General features: G+C 41.4%; 1 long non-coding RNA gene across 1 annotated transcript in view; it reads right to left on the bottom strand.

Annotated features, from left to right (window-relative positions):
• Nucleotides 1-8,863, bottom strand: part of LOC127540044 (uncharacterized) — a 132,996-nt gene that overhangs the window by 49,727 nt on the left and 74,406 nt on the right. The window lies entirely within an intron of this gene.

Consider the following 8,863-nt stretch of genomic DNA (forward strand, 5'->3'; position numbering starts at 1 on the left):
TGCATGCATGTGGTCATTTACATATGAATATCCAACCTTCCTGGAATTGTGGGAACAATTTGATGTCAAGTTAAGTTTCTGAAAAACTAGATTCCACTTAGTAGCAGAGTTTGATATAATCACTGCACAATTCTCAGAAGCAGGATGCTCCTGATCATGATAGTTTAGAATCACTGAAGAAAGACAACAGATGAGGTAGAAATATGCACATACTTGTGCAGAAGAATAAATATCTAGCCAGCTCGTCAGTTAAGAAAAGAAAAAAGGACGAATATCTACACCCAGAATGGGTGTGCCTTTAGAGTAGCCCTGACTTTCGTGTGCTAGGGAAACATCAGGGCTTCCTCCTCAGGACAGTCCATTAAAAATCAAAAACAAGAATCTGCTCTATTAGACTCTTTATTGCTTCCCTAGGCCATGGCAGTAATGACAATTCCTGGGCACAGCTGAGAAAACTGTTGGGGCCGTCTTTTAAGAGTCCAAAGCCTTTGAGCCCTTTGATCTCAGAGACGAGATGAACCAGGAGGGAAACTAATAGCATGTGAAAAGACCTCCAGTTTATTATGCTACACAGCTTTGTTGATATACAGTTTTGCAAGCATGATCAGTGCTTGCTGTTCAGTAGCCAATCCCCAATCACCATTCGGAGAAACAATTTGTGGGCATTGTATATGCATGGTATCTGCCAATGGGAGAAGAGCCAGCCCAGCAATTTAGCAACCCACTCCTAGGCAAGAGGCCCTGACAAGGCATACCTGCTCCTGAGAAACTAGCTGTGAGCCTCAGCTTATACCTGTTACCACAATCACAAATCATTGGTCCTTGCTCAATAAGGGCATTTCTGCAATGTGGCAGAAAACATTGTGTACCAAAGGTTGAGGTGGCCTCAGTACTCCCTCTTAGCAGGGTCCCATAACTCAACAATTTTTATCTTTTAGAAAAAAAGTCCTTTCTTGAGCTGCAAGCTCTGAAAGGATGGTGGGAAAGATCTATAAAAGCATCCTAATATTACAGAGCAGCAAGCAAGTAGTAACAACACAACAACACCCAGGGCGATCCATGATTCTAATTTTAACCACCATGAAAAAGGTATTATCAAACCTTTTTGCTTGACTTTTTCAGCAGTTTTATCTGGATTCACATTGTAATGGAGCCTGGAGTTCCAATAACTCTACTTCAGCTCCTATTTCCAAGGATACTTCTTTTTTCTAATGGGATTAAGGTCTGTTTCTCACTTTTGACAGGAAGCATTGCTACATGAGTTCTAGTGATCACAAACACAGTCTGATTTTCAATTTCAGTATACAATTCCAACAAGTAACATTGTAAAAAGCTAATGTTTCTTTAGTAACAGTTACAGTCTCCCACATGAACACATATTTCCCTTCTAGACAGGTTTTACTGTAGAACTGGTATTCAATTCTTGTGCCATTTGTCCAAGGAACCAAGGCCCAAGAAGGTTTTCCATGTGCCAAACTGCCGGCCCAATTCTTGAGTGACAAGTATATGTCCCACAGAGGCTTGTGAGGGGCCAACCTGATGATCCATTATGTACACGCACTGCTGCAACCCTCCTGAGAATGAGGGTGTCACTCGGACAGGGCATCCCCTGCATGCCCAATATGTCACATGATACCCCACCCCCCATGAGACAATCGTGGGCCATGACGAGTCCAGCCAGCCTTTTGGCCTCTGTTGCCAATGCTGATTGTATGTAACACAAACCCAGATACACAGAAAGCATCTTGTTGTTGGTCTTGGGGGTACTTCTCCTCCTGTTGGATGGTCGTCTCTTCTTCCTTCTTTTCCTCTTCAGTTCTATGGACAGTTCTGAGATGCCTGGTGGGGATCCACTGCTGGAGGAGTGGAGATAGATGCATATCTTGGCCCCCACATTAGAACCCTATAGAGTCCCTCCCATGCTTCAGGATCCTTTTTCATTATTATGGTCTCGTTCTTTGGGGGCCTTCTTAATGAAGATGGAATATTTGAGGGATTCTCTATGTGCACCAAAAAATATTTCATAGCTGGACTTAAATCCTCTGAATCAAATTTTAAGTAATTTATTGTGTACATTGCTTTACCTATATCTTTCTGAGTGACCCTACCTCCATCTCCCTCTTTTTGTTTTTTGATAAATCTCTTGAGGGTCTAATTAGTTCTTTCTACAATGGCCTGTCCTATAAATTTGTAAGGAATCCCTAAAACATGACGTATGGAGCAACCCTGTAAGAACTATTTTAATATTTTTGAGGTATATGAAGGTCCATTATCAGTCTTAATGGTGTGTGGGATAGCCATAGAGGCAAAACAGTGGAATAGATGATTTATTACATATGAAGCAGCTTCTCCTCACTGAGAGGACGCAAATACAAAGCCTGAATAAGTGTCACATGTAATATGAATGAATGTTTCCCCCATATGTGTAACATCCATTTGCCATATATCACTTGGCCTGCCAACTCTGGGGTTAGTCCCCAGCCCTACAGGTCTTTGAGAATAATATGTTGGTACTGAGAAAGCAAATTTATCCCTGTCCTCAGGGTGAAGAAGAACAGAGTAAAAGCAATCCATAAGAGCCATTCCCTGGGGATCATGTTTGGGGATGGCAATCTTGCCTATAAAGAACCCATGTCTGTCAAAACTGAGTTTACTTGTCTCAAATCTGTTAACTTTCTCTATTTACCAGATTTTTTTCTTTATAACAAATACACAGGAGTTCCATGGACTAGTTGTTTCCTCAATATTTCCTAATTCTAATTAATCTTGTACTAATTGATGTAGAGCAGCTGTTTTCTCTTTAGACATAGCCCATTCCTCTACCTACCAGTGTGTCAGTAGTCATTTTTAGAGTAGTGAAAACCACAGCAGAAATAACAGGAAGCTGTGGTAATTCCCATGCCTAATTGATGTAACATATCCCTACCCCACAAGTTAACATGTAAGTCACCTATTATTAAAGGAAAAATGATTCCTGTCTTTCCATCTTTTTGCCAATTTACTGGTTCAGCAGACATCAAAGCCTCCTTACTGCCTTTTACCCCTGCCACTCTATTGTTAGCTAAAGTCATAGACTACTAAGGGGGCCACTGAGAAGCAACTACCTCAGTCCTGTCAGCTCCAGTGTCCATTAATCCTTCAAACTGTTGGTTATTCAAAGTAAGGGTCAGCAAAGAAATACTAAAGATGGGAAAGGGACCTGTACGTGCCAAAATGTTTGTGGCAGCTCTGTTTGTAGTGGCTAGAAACTGGAAATTGAATGGATGCCCATCAATTTGAGAATGGCTGGGTAAATTGTGGTATATGAATGTTATGGAATATTATTGTTCTGTAAGAAATGACCAGCAGGAGGAATACAGAGAGGCTTGGAGAGACTTACATGAACTGATGCTAAGTGAAATGAGCAGAACCAGGAGATCATTATACACTTCAACAACGATATTGTATGAGGATGTATTCTGATGGAAGTGGATTTCTTTGACAAAGAGAAGATCTAATTCAGTTTCAATTGATCAATGATGGACAGAAGCAGCTACATCCAAAGAAAGAACACTGGGAAATGAATGTGAACTATTTGCATTTTTGTTTTTCTTCCCGGGTTATTTTTACTTTCTGAATCCAATTCTCCCTGTGCAACAAGAGAACTGTTTGGTTCTGCAAACATATATTGTATCTAGGATATACTGCAATATATCTAACATATATAGGATGGCTTGCCATCTAGGGGAGGGGTGGAGGGAGGGAGGGGAAAAATCGGAACAGAAGAGAGTGCAATGGATAATGATGTAAAAAAATTACCCTGGCATGGATTCTGTCAATATAAAGTTATTATAAAATAAAATAAAATATATATATGTATAAAACAAAGTAAGGATCAGTATCGGCCGAGTGAGTGTGATAGCCTTTGTAAAGTATGTTTGTACAATGGCCTCTGAATTTGGACCCATCTGTGAGGCTAATTCACTATTATTATCTTCTGTATTAACTGTTAGTTCAGATGGAATGACTATTCCTTGAAATATACATTGTCGTTTGTTAAGATATATTTCAATATTGTCAGTGTTAATCATAATTACAGATCCACGTACTTCCTCATATATTTATATGACTGGGATAGCCAATGAATACCAGGGTAGTAGAGGATTTATAACAAGGATTTTTAATTTTCCTCTTTAATATTGTTAAATGAGCATTTCACAAACAGCACGAGGGGGCAGGCCGTAATAATCATTGCTCTGCGACAGTCTAAATGACAATTCTTTCATAACAAAGCCTTTAATATCCTATCTACACCTCCTACATTTCCTATGGCCTTAGCTACAGCATCCTATAAATAAGCAACAAAATCAGTGAAGGGCTCTGCAGTTTTTTGTCTTTTGGGGGTAAAGCTTTCCTTTTTCACCCTTTTCTATAGGAATCCTATTCCATGCTGTTCTGGCACATTGGGATATTCAGAGATATGTCTCTTCAGTAAAATGAATTTGATCTCTGGTGTCTGCATGAACTCCTGTGCCACTAAGTTGCTCAAAATATAACTCCTGGAGCAACCTGAGTGGCAGTCAACCGAGTCTATTCTAAAAATTCTGTCATCCACAATACAATCTGGCCTGGAGTCAGCACTGCCAGTGCTTTCCCATCACTGGGGCACAACATTGCCCAGGACATTGTCCCACATTGTAACGTGACAAAAGGTGCTATGGGCCCATATTTATGAACTGGGTCCTTAAGCTGGGTTAAAACATTAAAGGGAAGTGGTTCATATCAGCGTCTTCTCTCCCTTGGGTTAAAAGGGTCATCCTCCTTTATAACAGGATATAATTCTTCCCACCCCTCTGTGTCTTTTCCTTAATCTCTAGCCTGATTGCAAAACTTTTTGAAGTGAAGATAAAGAATAACTAATTAACTTTTGCTTTTTGTCCACTAAATATTGCTTTGGTCTTTGTTTTATATTTCTATCCAGCTTTTCCTCAGTTCATTTTTTACATTAGGAGAGCCTTTGAAAAACTGCAGATCTGGATAGATACAAAAATAAGGTAGGGCCGAAGGTGGTGGTGGTGGTGAGAGGCCATTCATTATCATTCTCCTCAGGCTCAGGAGAGGGACATCTACTGCTAAGAGATGGACCTATTTGTGCTCCAACTGTAAATTTCCTGACTTTCTTTTCTGGTTCTAATTTTATACTTTGTTTAATGAGATTATATATCATAAATATATATATATGTATATATATATATATATGTATATATATATGTATATGTATATATATATATATATATACATATATATATATATATATATATATATATATATATATATGTATATATATATGTATATATATATATATATATAATGGTTCCTGGCATTGCTTTTCATAAGCGGTGAGCTGTTCACCAAGAACAATCTATCTCTCACAATTATCCCAGCCCTCCTCAGGTAAACATGGAGAAACTTTGAAAGCAATGTCCAGGAATTTCCTAGTGTCTCCTAATTGAAGTGTGTACCCCTGCTCTTTTAAAGATTTATATATAGTTCTGACATATGCTTCTCTGTCTGAAGGGAGTAGGTTTCTGACCCTTTAGGTTACTTAACTGTCTCCACCACATTCTGCCTGGTCCGGAAATACTGCAGGTTAGTGGGCTCACTCTCTGGAGTCCTCCTTGTCTTGACCACTTAACAGTGATTGAGTGGGAAGTGATTCTCTGACAGGATTCCAGATTCCTGTCTCTGTTCCTGGGTGCCAGTTTTTGTAGCTGTCTTTTAAGAGCTGATAGCATATGAGCCCTTTGATCTCAGAGGCAAGATGAATGAGGCAGAAGACTCAGAGAGTGTGAAAAGAGCTCCAGTTTATTATGCCATACAGCCTTGTTGATATACATTTTTGCAAATGTGATCAATGCCTGAACAGTAGGGAATCCACAATGACCAATTCAGAGAAGCAGCTTCTCAGCTTTGCATATGTACAGTATCTCACAAAAGGAGGAGAGCTGATGAAACAGTTTAGCAACCTGCTCACAGGCAAGAGGCCCTGACAAGGCATCCTTGCTCATGACTCTTGGCTTACACACATTCCCACAATTACAAATCAAAGTTCCTTGCTCAACAAGGGCATTTCTGCAATGTGGCAGGAAACTTATTGTTCATAAAAGGTTGAGGCAGCCCTCTTAGCAGGGTTTCATACTCAGCAGAAAACTGCCTTCATGGACAAGCAAATGAGTACACTGACAGCCTACCTCGGGCCTTTTCCCCAGAGTGGTCCATCTTAAAGGGAACACTCAGCTTTCTGTACCCCACCCTACCCCAAACATTGGCTCTGTGCCTTCCTGGGTCTAATAGGTTACTCTCCTCTCTAGATCCCTGACTTCTCAGCTTTGCCATTGCATTTTATGGACAGTAAAGCTTGCTGTCCACTGTGTTTTGCTTTTCCCCATAAGCTCAAAACTCCTTGGATTCTTGAAGTCTGCCTTCCAATCTCCCCAACTTCAGGCCTCCCCAACTATTCTCTCTCATCAGTTTTATTTGCCTCAGAGAAATGAGGGAACTCACTTGGTTGATTTGCACAGAAACAGGGTGAAAGATTCTGTGCCATGGGGTACTACAATAAAACTTTGAATGATAAGGTAGAGGTCTCCCAGGCTGCCTCCAAGCAGCAGCCCTAGTCTCCACCACTCAGGACATTTGTTTCAATTCTCCCTAAATGGCTCCTGTTCCCTGTGCTGCTGACACTCCACACTGCTATAAATTCACCGCCCCCCTCAGCACTGTCCTCGAGCAGGCGAGCCACCCTGGAAGGGACCATCAGAAACACAATCAGTCCTGCCCCCTTTCTACCTGAGAATCTGAGGATGGGCTGCAGACCATGACTGTGCAAGTTATTTGGATGTCTTACTTTCTCCCTGAGAGGACCTGAAGGGAACCCCCTCAGAGGGAGCCCACTTTGACCGGGATCTGATGCATCTGCCCCAGAAGTGAGGAAGGAGGTTTGGTCGCTGCTTAGGGCATCACCCCTGCCACAGAAGTGCCTCAAACTTCATCACTCCCAGATGGCCATTCAGCACAACAAGCTGAACTCGGAGCAGTAGCCAGGCTAGTCAGTTAAGAAAAGGCAAAAGGAGGAATACCTACACCCAGAGCAGGTATGACTTTGGAGTAGCCCTGACTTTAGGGTAGTAGGGAAACATCCCTCCTCCTCAGGACAGTCCATTAAAAAACAAAAAAAGGATCTCAAATATGACTTTTTATTGCTTCTCCAGGCCATGGCAGCAATGACGCTTCCTGGGCACAGCTGAGAAAACAACCTCCATGACCAAGCAAATGACTACACTGACCAAACAGTTAAAACTCCGGTGGTAACTCTCCAGATGCTGGAAGGCAAACCTTCTAGAGCAGAAGTCTCCATGGAATTAATGCTTCGCCCCCAAAGTACAAACTTTAGCTTATCCATCTCAGCCTTAAGGTATAAGGGAGAAGTTGCCACGGCTTAGCAGAGAATGCTCATCACAGAGCAAGAAAAGCTTCCAAAGGAGGGATGTGAACTTCTTAGGACTACAATGGATACAATGGACTCACGATTCTCCTAAGAACTTGTTTCTCCCTCCTTTAGACCTCTCTTCATTCAGCCACTGACGAACCACCAAGGAAGAGGGAGTAGCCCAAAAACACTAGTGAGGGTGGTTTCCCAGGGCTGCTGTCACCGCCTGTGAGATGAGTCCCAGCTGCCCCAAGCGCAATGTATCCAACCCTTTGAAGCCAGCTTGGGGCCAGTGCCCTCTCCCAGATGTTCCTTTCAAACCCAGTAGAGGGACTTCATTCAATTTCCAGCTACCCATGGTTCCTAATATGCTCTAGGGTTGGTCTGTACACTTTCCTGGTAGGTGGCCGAGTTCCCCTCATACTGCCACAGCCTCTGGGGTAGCAAAAATCCTTTTAGAAAAAAATCATCCCAGGCCCACATGGGACAAAATGCACCAGCTCTTTGTGCAGTTGTAAAGAACTGGAAAATAAGTACATGTCTATTGATTTTGGAATGGCTGAATAACTTGCGGTACATGAAGGCGATAGAATGTTATTGTTCTGTAAAAATGATGAATGAACTGGTTTTGGAAAGGCCTAGAGTTACATGACCAGATGCTGAGCCAAACAAGTAGAACCAGGAGTTAATTGTACACAATAACAGTCAGAATGGGCAATGATCAACTATAAAAGCCTTGGTCCTCCTCAGATGTTCAGGGATGCAAAGCAGTCCCAACAGACTTTGTACAGAAAATGCCATCTGATCCACACAAAGAACTAAGGAGACTGAATGCAAATCAACATATGCTATGTTCTCTACTTTTTTCTTTTGTTTTTTAATCTCTTTAATGGTTTTGCACTTTTGCTCTGATTTTTCTCTCCCCAGGACATGCATAAAGCAATGTGTATTAAGAATAAATAAATTTACTAAGAAAAAAAAAGAGAAAAAAACATTCCATTATGTAGGGTTCTTAAAGAAATACATAGTAATAGATGTACCCATTTTACAAGAGCTTCATTACCTAAGGTGATTTCATCCTGGTCAATCAGTCAGCACCAACATTGTGTTGAGTTTCAATCCCAGTCATCAAGGATGGAAAAAAGAGTTAATGGGATACTTGAAACTTCCCTAATTAAATTCATGAAAGAGCTCGGTAGGAAGAAGGGAAGGACCCCTGATACCACTGTACCCATGGGTGTGAAGCATAGCAACTTAATGCTCCCTCCTATAGAACTCTATTGTGTTGGCTCGGACAATATCAGAGACTGACCAACTTGTCTCTGTGTCCCATTCTTTGGGAATCTCAACTGAGGCTCAGCTCCTAATCCTGTCCTGTGATTGGGTCTGCTGGAA

This window comes from Antechinus flavipes, chromosome 6, assembly GCF_016432865.1.
Source record: "Antechinus flavipes isolate AdamAnt ecotype Samford, QLD, Australia chromosome 6, AdamAnt_v2, whole genome shotgun sequence".
Lineage (NCBI taxonomy): Eukaryota > Metazoa > Chordata > Mammalia > Dasyuromorphia > Dasyuridae > Antechinus > Antechinus flavipes.